Source organism: Callorhinus ursinus, unplaced genomic scaffold (genome assembly GCF_003265705.2).
Source record: "Callorhinus ursinus isolate GAN/ISIS: 27379988/994484 unplaced genomic scaffold, GSC_fseal_2.0 scaffold61, whole genome shotgun sequence".
Taxonomy (NCBI): Eukaryota; Metazoa; Chordata; class Mammalia; order Carnivora; family Otariidae; genus Callorhinus; species Callorhinus ursinus.
Genome location: NW_027397123.1, coordinates 3,108,547 through 3,124,960, shown reverse-complemented (window position 1 = coordinate 3,124,960; position 16,414 = coordinate 3,108,547). Strand labels below are relative to the sequence as shown.

General features: G+C 40.1%; 1 long non-coding RNA gene across 1 annotated transcript in view; it reads right to left on the bottom strand.

The window, feature by feature from the left end:
- Positions 1-14,687, bottom strand: part of LOC141371230 (uncharacterized) — a 53,768-nt gene extending 39,081 nt beyond the window's left edge. Inside the window, exons 1-2 of the long non-coding RNA XR_012376015.1 lie at positions 14,613-14,687; positions 5,964-6,107 (exon numbers count right to left, since the gene is read on the bottom strand). This is a non-coding gene — a long non-coding RNA (uncharacterized lncRNA). The remainder of the gene's footprint in view (positions 1-5,963; positions 6,108-14,612) is intronic.
- Between the last annotated feature and the right edge of the window lie 1,727 nt (positions 14,688-16,414).

Genomic DNA, 16,414 nt, shown 5'->3' with positions numbered 1-16,414 from the left:
CACGCTTCTTCGTGCAGCACATGTCTAATTCCACTGCTGGGCATGATTTTTAGTATTATAACGAGGGAGAAATTTGGTGAAAGGTTAGCGCTGGGTCCATTTTGGTGCAGACCGGTTTGTTCCGCTTCTTGCAGCCCTGCTTCCCTTTTAGTGTATAGGGTACTTCTGCATTCCCGAGAGGTAGGTTACTCATGAAGCATGTGGTTCAGCTCTTCCCTCTATAGACCTAGCCAAAGAACACTGGATTTTTTGGTTAGGGGTGAGGGGACCCAAGTCCAGTCCCTGCTCTGTCTCAAGTTCCCTTTCTGGAGCTCTTTGTAGATTCCCCCTACTTATTAGATTGTGAACCTGGGCATATACCCCTTTATTCATGTAAACTAAACTACTCTGACACATATTTCCACACACTGCACAGAGGCATATTCCTCCACAGCCTTGCAAGAATTGTTAACTTTGTTCTTTGTTCTTTTTTCCCCAGTACTAGCTACTGGAACTGGGGACACAGGCTGCTTGATAACTGATCAAGGATAGAAGCAGAAAAATGTTCACCTTTAGCCCTGAATAGTTCTGATAAGGTTTAAATAAATACATGCTGGTTGCTACATTCTTAAAGGGTCTCATGACCGTCTGTAAATCTCACTGATAGTTAATATTGAACTGAATGGTAAGCACCAGAGAAATCATGTGAGTAGAAATTTACAAGTAGAAATTTAAAGATATTTATAATACTCCCTTCATGTCCCCTCCCCCTCAAGTACTAAGCATATAACCAGCAGCTTCACACAGCAAAAGTGCAGCTAAATACACAAAGTTGCACTATAGGTCTCAAGAATTCTTTCTTGACCATTGTGCTCCATGACCCTGTAACAATAACATCTCTTTTGCAGACATAAGGGCAACATGTGACAGGACCACTGGAAGGCACCAGGTCAGTATGCAGAGGGCAACTACTAACCGGGAGAAGTTTCAAGACCTTCTCTAGAAGTTTCAAGGCCCTCCAGTTCCTGCCCTAACACCCACATGCTCTGCTAATAATATATAAACTGTTCCTAGGCTCAACAAGGCAAGGTAGATTTGGGACCTGTCTTTGTCTTCTCCTTGGGTTGCCCTTCAATAAACCTTTCTCTGCTTCAAACTCCGTGACTCAGGGATGGGCTTACTAAGCACAGGGCAAACAAATCTGATTTCAGGGCTCAGCAACAATGGGATGCTGCCACATTCATGAATCATTTAATAAAGCTAATTAAATCTTTAAAATGTACTCTGTTGAATTTTTCAAATTTAACAATAGCCATGATTGATTAAATCATTGGCCACTGGCAAATGATTCAACCTCCAGACCCTCTCCCTTCCCCAAAGTTGGAGGGGGACTGAAAGTTCCATCCCTCCAATCACCTGGTAGGGGCCACTAGCAAGCAGCCCAGGCTTTGGTCATCTAAGGTTTCCCAAAGTCACCTCATTAACATAACAAAAGACATCCTGATAGCTCCCTGCACTTAGTGAATTCCAAGGGTTTTAGGAGCTCACTGCCAGAAAAAGCTATGAAGAACAAATACATATTAATATAAATTACAGCATCACACTATTAAAGTTGCAATTGATCTTTAAACAGCTTAAGGAATTTATACTAAACAAAATTAGTAATTGTTTAAGTGCTCTTGAAAAGATGGTTATTGATATATTATTCATTAGATTTAGAAATTTAATAAAGTAAGCCTTGAAGAAAACATGACTAACAGTGAACATCTTTCACCCACATCAAAAGTCTTGCGGACGCTAAAAAATTCATACTGTTTGAAGAACACAGGATTAACATATTCCTTGGCACATGCATGACTGCCCTCCTCTAGAGGCAGAGTTAACACATGTAGAGTACTCAACAGAGTAACGCAAACCTAAGGCATTCTGTGCATGTTTCTTCTGTGCAACCAGAAAGTAAATACCACTGCTATCACTTATTAAGTACTTACTATTCTTTCATCAAATATCTACTGAGTGCCATTCATGTGCCAGTCATTGTGTTAAATGAAGACTTAGATAAGAAACCCCTTCTTTCAAGAATACTTATTCTTCTGAAATGGTTCCAAAAAATAGAAATGGAAGGAAAACTTCCAAACTCATTTTACAGGCCAGCATTACCTTGACCCAAAACCAGACAAAGACCCCATCAAAAAGGAGAATTACAGACCAATATCCCTGATAAACATGGATGCAAAAATTCTCACCAAAATACTAGCCAATAGGATCCAACAGTACATTAAAAGGATCATTCACCATGACCAAGTGGGATTTATTCCTGGGCTGCAAGGTTGGATCAATATCCACAAATCAATCAATGTGATATAATACATTAATAAAAGAAAGAACAAGAACCATATGATCCTCTCAAAAGATGGAGAAAAAGCATTTGACAAAGTACAGTACCTTTCTTGATTAAAACTCTTCAGAATGTAGGGATAGAGGGTACATACCTCAATATCATAAAAGCCATCTATGAAAAACCGACAGCAAATATCATTTTCAATAGGGAAAAACTGAGAGCTTTTCCCCTAAGGTCAGGAACACAGCAGGGATGTCACTATCACCACTACTATTCAACATAGTACTAGAAGTCCTAGCCTCAGCAGTCAGACAACAAAAAGAAATAAAAGGCATCCAAATCAGCAAAGAAGTCAAACTCTCACTCTCTGCAGATGATATGATACTTTATGTGGAAAACCCAAAAGATTCCACCCCAAAACTGCTAGAACTCATACAGGAATTCAGTAAAGTGGCAGGATATAAAATCAATCCACAGAAATCAGTGGCATTTCTATACACCAACAACAAGACAGAAGAAAGAGAAATTAAGGAGTCAATCCCATTTACAATTGCATCCAAAACCATAAGATACCTAGGAATAAATCTAACCAAGGAGGCAAAGAATCTGTACTCAGAAAACTATAGAATACTCATGAAACAAATTGAGGAAGACACAAAGAAATGGAAAAATGTTCCATGCTCATGGATTGGAAGAACAAATATTGTGAAAATACCTATGCTACCTAGAGCAATCTACACATTTAATGCAATCCCTATCAAAATACCACCCACTTTTTTCAAAGAAATGGAACAAATAATTCTAAAATTTGTATGGAACCAGAAAAGACCCCAAATAGCCAGAGGAATGTTGAAAAAGAAAAGCAAAGCTGGTGGCATCACAATTCCGGACTTCAAGCTCTATTACAAAGCTGTCATCATCAAGACAGTATGGTACTGGCACAAAAACAGACACATAGATCAATGGAACAGAATAGAGAGCCCAGAAATGGATCCTCAACTCTATGGTCAACTAATCTTTGACAAAGCAGGAAAGAATGTCCAGTGGAAAAAAGACAGTCTCTTCAACAAATAGTGTTGGGAAAATTGGACAGCCCCATGCAGAAGAATGAAACTGGACCATTTCCTTACACCACACACAAAAATAGACTCAAAATGGATGAAAGACCTAAATGTGAGACAGGATTCCATCAAAATCCCTGAGGAGAACATCAAAATCCTGAGGTCGAAGAGGAGCAACCTCTTTGACCTCAGCCTCAGCAACTTCTTCCTAGACACATTGTCAAAGGCAAGGGAAGCAAGGGCAAAAATGAACTATTGGGACTTCATCGATATAAAAAGCTTTTGCACAGCAAAGGAAACAGTCCACAAAACCAAAGACAACCAACAGAATGGGAGAAGATATTTGCAAATGACATATCAGATAAAAGGCTAGTATCCAAAATCTATAAAGAACTTACCAAACTCAACACCCAGAGAACAAATAATCCAATCAAGAAATGGGCAGAAGACATGAACAGACGTTTCTGCAAAGAAGACATCTAAATGGCCAACAGACACATGAAAAAGTGTTCAACATCACTGGGCATCAGGGAAATACAAATAAAAACCTCAGTGAGATACCATCTCACACCAGTCAGAACAGCTAAAATTAACAAGTCAGGAAACGACAGATGTTGGCGAGGATGCGGAAAAAGGGGAACCCTCCTACACTGTTGGTGCGAAGGCAAGCTGGTGCAACCACTCTGGAAAAGAGTATGGAGGTTTTTTCAAAAAGTTGAGAATAGAGCTACCATACGATCCAGCAATTGCACTACTGGGTATTTACCCCAAAGATACAAATGTAGTGATCCAAAGTGGTATGTGCACCCCAATGTTTACAGCAGCAATGTCCACAATAGCCAAACTATGGAAAGAGCCAAGATGTTCATCAACAGATGAATGGATAAAGAAGATGTGGTATATATATAGAATGGAATATTATGCAGCCATCAAAAACCCCAAAATCTTGCCATTTGCAACAACATGGATGGAACTAGAAGGTATTATGTTAAGTGAAATAAGTCAATCAGAGAAAGACAAGTATGATCTCACTGATAGGAGGAATTTGAGAAACAAGACAGAGGATCATAGGGGAAGGGAGGAAAAAATAAAACAAGATGAAACCAGAGAGGGAGACAAAACATAAGAGACTCTTAATCTCAGGAAACAAACTGAGGGTTGCTGGAGTGGTAGGGGGTGGGAGGGTTGTGGGGGCTGGGTGATGGACATTGGGGAGGGTATGTGCTATGGTGAGGGCTGTGAATTGTGTAAAACTGATGAATCACAGACCTGTACCTCTGAAACAAATAATATATTATATGTTAAAAAAAAAAAAAAAGATAGTAGGAAGGGAAAAATGAACCGGGGGGAAATTGGAGGGGGAGACGAACCATGAGAGACTATGGACTCTGAGAAACAAACTGAGGATTTTAGAGGGGAGGGGGTGGGGGAATGGGTTAGCCTGGTGATGGGTATTAAGGAGGGCACATATTGCATGGAGCACTGGGGTGTTATACGCAAACAATGAATCATGGAACACTACATCAAAAACTAATGATGTAATGTATGGTGTCTAACATAACATAATAAAATAAAAAATACACTAAAGTTAAAAATAAAACCTACCCAGATAAAGTAAAAACAAAAAAACAAAAAAACAAAAAAACCCTTCTTTCATAAACCTCATACTTACAATGGAGAGAAATGCTACTCACATTTCATACATCTAAGGGAAATACGTTTTTACCAAATAACTTTCCTATATGTACAACTTAAAATTCTCTATTATCATTTAATATTGTATAATCATACAAAATTTTTGGATATGAGAGGCTCCATTTTTAAGAAAAGCTTCATTTTCATTTTCTTTTTTATTTATTTGAGAGAGAGAAAGCAGGGGCAGGGGGAGAGGGAGAAGCAGGGAGCCTGGATGTGGGGCTCGATCCCAGGACCCTGAGATCATGACCTGAGCCGAAGGCAGATGCTTAACCAACTGAGCCACCCAGGCACCCCAAGAAAAGCTCCATTTTCAGGGAGCCTGGGTGGCTCAGTCGGTTAAGTGGTTGTCTTTGGCTCAGGTCATGATCCCAGGGTCCTGGGATCGAGCCCTGCAACAGGCTCCCTGCTCAAGGACAGCCTGCTTCTCTGTCTCCACCATTTGTGCTCTCGTATCCACCGTCTCTCTCTCAAATAAATATAAAACCATAAAAAAAAAAAAGAAAGAAAGAAAAAAAGAAAGATAGAAAGATAGAAAGAAAAGCTCCATTTTCCTTTCTAAAACCAATAGCTAATGATCTAATAATCTTGAACTGGGCAAAAAGACCCTTGGCCTGACCCAGAAGCGGCAACTGTTTTACAAGCAATTATCTGTAGAATCAAGAGGGCCATGAACATCTTGATCAATAAAACTGCTGGCTATGGACTTTCTGAAGACAGAATAATTAACTAATGTATAGGAGGAACAATTTTATTTATCAACATCAAGAGAACAGTCAATGTGTAACCACATTGGTTCTGCCTGTGAGTAACAATTAACTTTTTCTTTTATCCAAATCATGTAATTGCCCCCCACATCTTTTCTCATAAAAACCCCTTGCTTTCACCTTGCATGTGGGATGCTTTTCTGGATACTGCCAGAATCTGTGCTCCATAAGCTGATTCTTCAATTCCAAATAACCAGCAGGGCTTTTAAAGGTCATTGTGCTTGGCTCTGGGAGAGCTTGGAGGACACTGGATCTGAAGGGTACCTGGGGCACACAGGGGGAAGGTTGGTTACTCGTCTCGAAGTATGTCGCAGAGAAGTAGGCTTTGCATTCACAGAGAGACCCCTCTGGGAACAAAGAAACTGGCAGAAGCCATTTCCCTCCCTCACCCCTCAGCATAAGCAGAGGGTCACCTGTGGGAACTAGTGTGGTGTCCACATTTCCTACCTAAATTGCTCACACCAAAACCCCCCACCCAGCCCCAGAACTCCAGAAGACTGGTCCTTCCCATTCAGCTTGCCTCTGTTCCAGCACAGCAAGCCCCCTCCTTAAGAAGAGGAGCTCTAATCCCCGCCAACACTGCGTCTCCTGACCTGGGACTTTTGTGAGGCCTAGGTTCCAGTGGCAGCAGTGACAGGTCTGATTTCACAAGCATACCAGAGCATACCTAGTAAAAACGCACCACATTCAGGCCAGGAACCAAACACTGCCCACAACAGGCAAAGAGAGCCTCTGCAGACAACTGGCCTGAAGGATATAGGAGCCAGCACACAAGAGCAGAGCACACGCAGCACACACTGGAGACACTCCCAGAAGCAACAGGCCCTGGGGAACATGGGATACTATACTGCAGAGCACTACAGGACCTCTTCTTCATAAAGCCATTGCAGTCAAGAAAAGAAGACATAGGTGACCTTCTTAACACAGAGAAACAGGTACAGAGACAGACAAAATGAGAAGACAGAGGAATTTGTCCCAAATGAAAGAATAGGACAAGGCCACAACTGGAGATCTAAGCAAAACAGATAGAAGTAACATGCCTGATAGAGAATTTTTTAAAGATTTTGTTTATTTATTTGTCAGAGAGAGAGAGAGCACATAAGCAGAAGGAGCAGCAGGTAGAGGGAGAAGCAGGCTCCCCACTGAGCAAGGAGCCCAATGTGGGACTCGATTCCAGGACCCTGGGATCTGAGCCACCCAGGCCTCCCCCTGATAGAGAATTTAAAGCAATGATTATGAGGATACTCACTGGTCTTGGCCAAAGAGTGGAAGACATCAGTGAAACAACCCAGGGATAAGAAATAACATAGTAGAGATAAAGGGCTCCATAAACAAAATGAGACACATATTTGATGGAATGAACAACAGATTATAAGAAGCAGAGGAACAAATGAATGACTTAGAGGACAGTAATGAAAAGAGGGAAAAAAGAATTATGCAAACCAAGAATAGACTTAGGGAACACAGTGACTCCATCAATAACAACATTTGTATTATAGGAGTCCCAGAAGAAGAGAGAGGGAAGCAGAGACTTTATTTGAAGAAACAATAGCTGAAAACTTCCCTAATCTGGGGAAAGGAAAGAGATATCCAGATCCAGGAGGCACAGAGAACCCCCAACAAAATCAACAAAAGCAGATCCACACCTGGACAATCATAATCATATTGGCAAAATATAATAAGAGAAAAATATTAAAAGCAGCAAGACAAAAGAAGACAGCTGCATACAAATGGAACCCCAAGGCTATCAGATTTTTCAGCACAAACTTTCCAAGCCAGAAAGAAGTGGCATGATATATTCAAAGTGCTGAATGGGAAAAACCTGCAGCCAAGAATACTCTATGCAGCAAAGTTATCACTCAGAATAGAAGGAGAGATCAAGAGTTTCCCACACAAACAAAAACTGAAAGAATTCATGACCACTAAACAAGCTCTGCAAAAAATATTAAAGGGGATTATTTGAGTGGAAAGTAAAAACTAAAAATGACAGTATGAAGGTAGGAAACACAAAGGCAGTAAAAATGAATATTTCTGTAAAAATCAGTCAAAAATCTCACCAAAAAAAAAAAATGTAAAACATGACACCATATACCTAAAACATGGGGATGGGGTAAAGAATGGGTTCAAACTTTAATGACCACGAACTTAGTATAGAGTGCTGTAAGTAGATGTTATATACATACCTAATGGAAACCACTAATAGATATGCAAAGAAAAAGAGAAAGAAACCCAAATATATCACTAAATAAAACCAGCAAATCATGAAAGAGTGGAAGATGAGAATCAGAGAAAATCTTCAGAAACTATAAAACATGAAATAAAAAGGCAATAAATACATACCAATAATTACTTTGAATGTAAATGGACTAAACACTCTAATCAAAAGACACAGGGTGACATGGCGTGCCTGGGTAGCTCAGTCAAATAAGTGTCAAACTCTTGGTTTCGGCTTATGTCATGATCTCACAGTCATGAGATCGAGTCCCATGTCAGACTCCTTGCTCAGTGCGGAGTCTGCTTAGGATTCTCTCTCTCCCTCTCCTTCCCCCTCTGCTCCTTCCCCTACTTGCACACTCTGTCTCTAAAATAAATAAATAAAATCTTAAAAAAAAAAAAAAGACATAGGGTGACAGAAGGGAGAAGACATAGAGAATTTTTTTTTCAAAAACAATACCCAACTATATGCTGCCTACAAGAGACTCATTTTAGAACTAAAGACACCAGCAGATTGAAAGTGAGAGAATGGAGAAACATTTATCATATGAATGGATGTCAGAAGAAAGTCAGAGTAGCAATATTTATATCAGACAAAAGAGACTATTTTTTTAAAAGATTTTATTTTTATTTATTTATCAGAGAGAGAGAGAGCACAAGCAGGGGGAGCAGCAGGCAGAGGGAGAAGCAGGCTCCCCGCTGAGCAAGGAGCCCAATGCGGGACATGATCCCAGGACCCTGAGATCATGACCTGAGCCAAAGGCAGATGCCCAACCAGATGAGCCACCCAGGCGTCCCCAAAATAGACTCTAAAACAAAGACTGTAACAAGAAAGAAAGAAGGACACTAAATAATAAAGGGGACAATGCAACAAGAAGATATAACAATTGTCAATATTTACCTCCACAACATGTGATCACCCAAACACTTAAAACAGTTAGTAACAAATATAAAGCAACTAATGTATAATAATACAATAATAGGAAACATTAACATCCCACTTACATAAATGCTCATATCATCCAAACAGAAAGTCAAGAAGGAAACAATGGCTTTGAATGACACACTGGACCAGATGGATTTAACAGATATATTCAGAACATCCCATACTAAAATAGCAAAATACACACTCTTTTCAAGGGCACATGGAACATTCTCCACATCAAATCACATATTAGGCCAAAAAACAAACCTCAACAAATTCCAAAAGACTGAATGAAGTTGGGGGTGCCTGGGTGGCTGTCAGTTGAGTATTTGACTTTTGGTTTCAGCTCAGATCATGATCTCATGGGTTGTGGGATCCAGCCCCATCGTGGGCTCTGGGCTCAGCAGAAAGGCTGCTTGGAATTCTCTCTCCCTCTCCCTCTCCCTTCCCCCTGCTTGCACTCTCTTTCTCTCTCACTCTCAAATAAATAAATAAATCTTAAAAAAAAAAAGATTGAATGAAGTCATACCATGCATCTTTTCTGACCACAACACTATGAAACTAGAAGTCAACCACATGAAAAAACATGGAAAGACCACAAATACATAAAGGCTAAATAACATGCTATTAAACAATGAATGGGTCAACCAGGATATAAAAGAAGAAATAAAATACATGGAAGCAAATGGAAATGAAAGTACAATGGTTCAAAACTTTAGGATGCAGCAAAAGTGGTTCTAAGAGGGAAGTTTATACCAATACAGGCCTACTTCAAGAAGAAAAATCTCAAATAACATGACCTTAGAAGCTAACATAACCTAAAGGAGCTAGATAAAGAATAAATAAAACCCAAAACCAGCAGAAGGAAGGAAATAATAAAGATTAGAGCAGAAATAAATGGTATAGAAACTAAAAACAAAAAACAGTAGAACAGATCAATGAAACCAGGAGCTGGTTCTTTGAAAATATCAATAAAATTGATAAACCTTTAGCCAGATTTATCAAGAAAAAAAAAGAAAGGACCAAATAAGTAAAAACACAAATGAGAGAGGAAAACTAACAAGCAACACCACAGAAATGCAAGAGAATATTATGAAAAAATATATGCCAACAAATTGCACACCCTAAAAGAAATGGATAAATTCCTAGAAACATAACCTACCAAAACTGATGCAGGAAGAAAATTTGAACAGACCAATTACAGCAATGAAACTGAATCAATAATCAAAAAGCTTCCAACAAACAAAAGTCCAGGACCAGAGGGCTTCACAGGCAAATTCTACCAAACACTTAAAAAAGATTTAATACCTATTCTTCTCAAACTATTAAAAAAAAAAAAAGGAAAACTTCCAAATTCATTCCATGAGGCCAGCATCATTAATACCAAAACCAGATAAAGACAGCGCGAAGAAAGGGAACTACAGACCAATATCTCTGGTGAACACAGATGCAAAAATCTTCAACAAAATACTAGCAAACCGAATCCAACAATACATTAAAAAAATCATTCACCATAATGAAGGGGGATTTATTCCTGGGTTGCAAGGGTGGTTCAATATTTGCAAATGATACCTGACACACCACATCAATAAGAGAAAGCATAAGAACAATAACCATGTCAATATACGCAGAAAAAACACTTGACAAAGTACAATACCCATTCATGATAAAAACCCTCAACAAAGTAGTGTTAGAACATACCTCAACATAATAAAGGCCAAATATGGAAAACCCACAGCTAACATCATCCTCAATGAGGAAAAACTGAGAGCCTTTCCCCTAAAGTCTGGAATAAGACAAGGATGTCCACTGTCACCACTTTTATTCAACATAGTAATTGAAGTCCTAGCCACAACAATCAGACAAGAAGAAATAAAAGTCATCCTGGGGCGCCTGGGTGGTTCTGTCATTGAGCATCTGCCTTCGGCTCAGGTCATGATCCTGGGGTCGGGCCCCACATCAGGCTCCCTGCTCGACGGGAAGCCTGCTTCTCCCTCTCCCACTCCCCCTACTTGTGTTCCCTCTCTCACTGTATCTCTGTTAAATAAATAGAATCTTAAAAAGAAAAGAAATAAAAGGCATCCAAATCAGTAAGGAAGAAGTACAACTTTCGGTATTTGCAGATGACAGGATACAATACATAGAAAACCCAACACACTCCATCAAAAAACTGCTAGAACTGATAAATGAATTCAGTAAAGTGTCAGGATACAAAATACACCTACAAAAATATGTTGCATTTCTACCCACCAATAATGAAGCACCAAAAAGAGAAAATAAGAAAACAATCTCATTTACAATTGCACCAAAAATAATAAGATTCCTAGGAATAAACCTAACCAAAGAGGTGAAAGACCTAAACTCTGAAAACTACAAAACACTGGTGAAAGAAATTGAAAACAAGAAGAGAAATGGAAAGAAATTCCATGCTCATGGATTGGAAGAACAAATATTTTTAAAATGTCTATACTACCCAAAGTATGCAATCCCTATCAAAATACCAACAGCATTTTTCACAGAAGTAGAACAAACAATCCTAAAATTTGTAAGGAACCACAAAGAACCCTGAATAGCCAAAGCAATCTTGATAAAGAAAAACAAAGCTGGAGGCATTACAATTCCTGACTTCACATTATATTACAAAGCTGTAGTAATCAAAACAGTATGGTACTGGCACAAAAATAGACATACAGATCAATGGAATAGAAAACCCAGAAATGAACCCACAACTAAATGGTAAATGAATCTTTGACAAAGCAGGAAAGAATATCCAATGGGAAAAAGAGTCTCTTCAACAAACAGTATTGGGAAAACTGAACAGCAACATGAAACTGGACCACTTTCTTGCATCATACACAAAAATAAATTCAAAATGGATTAAAGACCTAAATGTGAGACCTAAAACCATAAAAATCATAGAAAAGAACACAGCCCATAATTCCTCAAACATTGGCCAAAGCAACTTTTTTCTAGATAGGTATCCTGAGGCAAGGGAAACAAAAGCAAAAATAAACTATCGGGATTACGTCAAAATAAAAAGCTTCTACACAGTGAAGGAGACAGTTAACAAAACCAAAGGGCAGCCTATGGAATGGGAGAAGATAACTACAAATGACATATCCAATAAAGGGTTAATATCCAAACCATATAAAGAACTTATAAAACTCAAGATGTAAAAAAAAAATAATCTAATTAAAAAGTGAGCAGAAGAACATGAACAGACATTTCTCCAAAGACATACAGATGGCCAACAGACACATGAAAGGATGTTCAACACCACATCAGGGAAATACAAATCAAAACTACAACGAGATCTCACCTCACACCTGACAGAATGGCTAAAATCTACAACATAAAAAATAATAGGTGTTGGTGAGGATGTGGAGAAAAAGGAACCCTTGTGCACTGTCGGTGGGAATGCAAACTGGTGCAGCCACTGTGGAAAACAGTACGGAGTTTCCTCGAAAAATTAAAAATAGAACCATCCTACTATCTGATCTCACAATCACACTACTGGATATTTACCCAAAGAATACAAAAACACTAATTCAAAGGGATACATGGACCTCTATGTTTATCATTATTTACAATAGCTAAGATACGAAAGCAGCCCAAGTGTCCATTAATTGTGAATGGATAAAGAAGTGGTGTGTGTGTGTGTGTGTGTGTGTGTGTGTATGAAATACTATTCAGCCACAAAAAAGAATGAAATCTTCCCATTTGCAAGGACATGGATAGTGCTAGAGAGTATAATGCTAAGTGAAATAAGTCATAGACAAATACCATATGATTTCACTCATATGTGGAGTTTAAGAAACAAAATAAACGAGCAAAGGGGGAAAACAAAGACAAACCAAGAAACAGACTATTAACTATAGAGAACTGATGGTTACCAGAGAATAGGTGGATTGAGGGGAGAAGGGGAGGATGGGTGAAACAGGTGATGGGAATTAAGGAGTGCACTTGAGATAAGCACCCTCAGGTGATTAAAATAAAAACATTCTCAAAGAATTTAATTATGTGATAAGATACGGTATCACTTAAATGAAAATATGTATATATTTGTGTATATAAATCTACAGTAAAACCAACATACCCAGCACTCAATATAAAATGTACTATTTGTGGAGGCCTGGGTGGCTCAGTCCGCTAAGCGACCAACTCTTGGTTTCCCTCAGGTCTTGATCTCACGGTCGTCGATCCAACCTGGCCTCCTGCTCCAAGCAAAGAAGAGAGTGGGCTTGAGATTCTCTTCCTCTCCCTCTGCCTGTCCCCCTCCCATTTAGGCTTTGCATGCGCTCTCTCTCAAATACATAAATCTTTTAAAATAAACAAATAAATAAAATGTACTATTTTCTATATTAATAAAAAACTGGGAGTGCAAGGAAGATATTTTCTAAGAGAAACAGTAGGTTCCAGGTTACTTGATGGGTCTTTGTTAGGCGTTCGCCAAGAAAGAAAAAAGATCAAATTTGAAAAAATAAAGCATTTCGGAGACAAAGAGAAAATACTAAGTCACCTTAAACATTACTTTTAATTGTCACAACAATTATTTCCTCCTCCAACGGAGACCTTTTTTGGAGAAGTATAGAGACGGGGAAGGAGACAACAGGCCATTCTTTGGGCCCCGATGAGAAAGTCAACTGGCTCCACCTGCCACACACGACCCTCGCCATCAGAGACCAGAGCTTCCAAATCAATCTTCAGGGTCAGAGAGAAGAGTCAAGGCTTTTACCGTCAAGGGGCAGAGCTGTCTTGTCTTGTGCTCCCATATATGATTGCGTGTGACACAGTCAACAACACAATCTCCCCAAATCCACACAGTGCTGCACAGTCTCACACCCACTACTAGACACAAAGTCACACCCTCCCTACCCTTCCCACACAGTGCTCCACAGTCACAATACCCACGGCGGCTCAGTCACAAAGCTCCCTATACTAGCATACAAAGTGGAATACCAGGTCACAGTCACAACCGCATACCCACTACAGGGACACAGTCACAGGTAACCCCCCCCCCAGTGTTACACACGGTCACACATGAACAATCATACCATGGGGACTCACAGTGCTATAAGCTAATCCACACCCGCACACACGGTATCACACACGTTCACAATCACACATACATCACTTGACAGTCACAAAATTTCACCACCGCCCCTCCTCAGCCCCTTCTACCCGAACAGACTTAATATTCAGTTTCCGTCCCGACCCCGGGACTTTTTTCAACCTCGGGGGTCCTCTGAAACGTGTCAGTAGGCGGAGCGCGCTGCTGAGAGACCACCACTCGCGGCTAAATAGGGCTCAGCTCAAAGCCGCCCGCCTCGCTGTGGGGAGGAGCGGCGGACACGATGCCTGCTGGGAAATGTAGTTAAGCTCCGTGGTAGCGATGGAAAAGATGGCGCCCGGCTTGAGCCCTGTCCTCCCCCCGCCCACCCTGAGGCACGAACTGTGCCCCGAAATGTTTCGGCGCTCCAGGGGTAGGTAGCCTTACACCTTGGCCCCTACTTGGAGTAAGCCCGGCATGCTTGAACTGAGTTTATTATAACCCAAGGCACACCACTGCCCTCTCCGAAAGGCAGAGTTAACACAGGAAAGATTATTAAACTGAGACTCGGACTACTTACACTCCTCCCCCAACCAGGGAGACAGTCCCACAAACTCTGGCGCAGGAAAGAAAGCGCGAAAAGCGGACTTCAACCCCCTGAAACTTATGGGAAATGTAGTCCGCAGTCAGAAAAGTGGAGGACCGGCCAATACCGACAGATTCTGTCCGGTACTGAGCCCGGCTTGGCGGAGCCCAGGAGACCTCTGGGAGTGCTAGCCAGCCCAAGGAGTGCGCAGGCGCAGACTTTCTGGCTCGCCATAGTCGTCTTTGTCTGCGGGTGAGTGTGGTTTCGGCCTCGCAAGGCGCAGATCTGGGCGTGGGACCTGGGGTTCTGGGCTCAGAATCCGGTCAGGGAAGCTGTAGGGGAGGATTCTTAGAGCCTGCGACAGGGCTGGGGAGGCTGACGGGGACGAATCGCTTTCTGTGACGTGCAGTGTTCAAAGCCTGTGCGGATGGGGGCAGGGGTACAAGGAGGAAACTGGGGCGAGTTCGCAGGTGGGTGACGGAGGGTGTGAAAGGGTTGTAGAGATACAACTTGCGTGAGAATTGCGTGGTTCCAAGTTTGTGAGGATGGATGGCATGGTGAGCTTTATGGGGTAGTAACCTCAATCTCAACGTTTCTAAAATAATAATAAAGATGCATCTTTCTGGAGTATCCGTTTTTCTGAAAGAAAGGAAAATGGCTAAGACGAGAGATAAGTAATTTTTAAAGCGATTTTTATATAAAGGCAGACTGATTGTGGATTTTATTTCCGAAAAACTTGTTATTGGATTACTAGACTCCCCCTGTGTATTGACTTTTCGTAATTCTTTGGAGGAACTTTGGTGAGCACCTTTGAGAAGCCCTTGAGTAAGGAGGAGCTTTAAGAGCTAGTTTCCACTAGTGTAGACAGCACAGAATTGTGGAGGATATTGTCCTGTCTTTGGTGCAGAGATAGCAAGTAACTGATCTAAGACTCCCTTGTTTCTAAACGACGTGGCAGTGACTCGTAATTTGACCAGGTTTTCCCCAGACCAAATGGCGTTTGTAAATGTAGTGAAACAAATTGTCTTCTATCTAAAACGACACTTTCTTCCAGTATTCTATCACACTTAACATAATTTTCAATAAAATGAAAAGGTACCACGGTACAAAAAATTCATATACACAAATAATAGCTTTGGTATATACAAAAAGTAATCAGTAACAGTTATGACTACTTTATTTACAACAGCGACAAATCAGACAAAACACCTTGGGGTAAACAAGAAATGTATAAAATCTATATAACACTAAATTCTTCAGTTAACAAGATGCAAAAGAAGACTTGAACAAATGGAAATATATGTCATATCTTAGATTTAAAAAGTCTGCAAGGTATTTTGTGAAGAAAGCTAAGTGCCTGTTTGGTAATACCTAATATACCACTTTTTTAGTAAGTGGGAATAAGAATGTATATTTGTAGGTGCATAAAGAAACTTTTGAAGTTTACACAGAAAATAAAAAAGGTTGATGAGGAGGGAGATGTAACAGCTAGGGCAGGGGTAAGAATCACATTTTTGCTTCCCTGGTTGTAGATTTCCATTTTTAACTGGGATGGGGAAATTAATGTCTTTGTTCACTCCATTACTTTTTAGATGTTTAGCACTGCCTCACTCTTGAATGTTTCCTTGACTTCCATTATACTACTTTCATTTGTATAATTCTAGTCAAAACCAAGAAATAATCCTCCCCCACCAAAAAGCTCCATTAGTGACTTATGTTTCTGTTTTCCCCTTAACTATTAGTGTTCCTAAGTTTCTTACTTTGATTATATATAATATGTATTTATATATAAATAC